Source organism: Arachis hypogaea, chromosome 15 (genome assembly GCF_003086295.3).
Source record: "Arachis hypogaea cultivar Tifrunner chromosome 15, arahy.Tifrunner.gnm2.J5K5, whole genome shotgun sequence".
NCBI classification, from domain to species: Eukaryota; Viridiplantae; Streptophyta; class Magnoliopsida; order Fabales; family Fabaceae; genus Arachis; species Arachis hypogaea.
Window position 1 is genome coordinate 33,347,065 of NC_092050.1, and position 1,105 is coordinate 33,348,169.

Here is a 1,105-nt window from a genome sequence, read left to right on the forward strand (position 1 = left end):
TTCAGTTCTTAACTAAATTCTTGCAGATATGTGACACTGTTAAGACTAATGGAGTAGATCCTGAAATCTACAGGCTCATGCTTTTCCTATTTGCTGTAAGAGACAGAGCTAGAGTGTGGTTGGACTCTCAACCTAAGGATAGCCTGAACTCTTGGGATAAGCTGGTCAAGGCTTTCTTAGCCAAGTTCTTTCCTCCTCAAAAGCTGAGTAAGCTTAGAGTGGATGTTCAAACCTTCAGACAGAAAGAAGGTGAATCCCTCTATGAAGCTTGGGAGAGATATAAGGAACTGACCAAAAAGAGTCCTTCTGACATGCTTTCAGAATGGACCATCCTGGATATACTCTATGATGGTCTGTCTGAATTAACTAAGATGTCATTGGATACTTCTGCAGGTGGATCCATTCACCTAAAGAAAATGCCTGCAGAAGCTCAAGAACTCATTGACATGGTTGCTAATAACCAGTTCATGTACACTTCTGAGAGGAATCCTGTGAGTAATGGGATGCTTCAGAAGAAGGGAGTTCTTGAAATTAATACTCTGAATGTCATATTGGCCCAGAATAAAATATTGACTCAGCAAGTCAATATGATTTCTCAGAGTCTGAATGGAATGCAAGCTGCATCTAACAGTACTCAAGAGGCATCTTCTGAAGAAGAAGCTTATGATCCTGAGAACCCTGCAATAGCAGAGGTGAATTACATGGGTGAACCATATGGAAACACCTATAATCCCTCATGGAGAAATCACCCAAATCTCTCATGGAAGGATCAACAAAAGCCTCAACAAGGCTTTAATAATGGTGGAAGAAACAGGTTTAGCAATAGCAAGCCTTTTCCATCATCCACTCAGCAATAGACAGAGAACTCTGAGCAAAATACCTCTAATTTAGCAAACTTAGTCTCTGATCTATCTAAGGCCACTCTGAGTTTCATGAATGAAATAAGGTCCTCCATTAGAAATTTGGAGGCACAAGTGGGCCAGCTGAGTAAGAAGATAACTGAAACCCCTCCTAGTGCTCTCCCAAGTAATACAGAAGAAAATCCAAAAGGAAAGTGCAAGACCATTGATATAACCATCATGGCCGAATCCAAGGAGGAAGGGGA

The 1,105-nt window shown here is 41.1% G+C and overlaps 1 non-coding gene across 1 annotated transcript; it reads right to left on the minus strand.

Moving 5' to 3' along the window:
• Window positions 1–209: 209 nt before the first annotated feature.
• On the minus strand, window positions 210–317 carry LOC112752609 (small nucleolar RNA R71). Its single transcript, XR_003177037.1, has one exon. It is a non-coding gene; the product is annotated as a small nucleolar RNA R71 (small nucleolar RNA).
• Window positions 318–1,105: the final 788 nt, after the last annotated feature.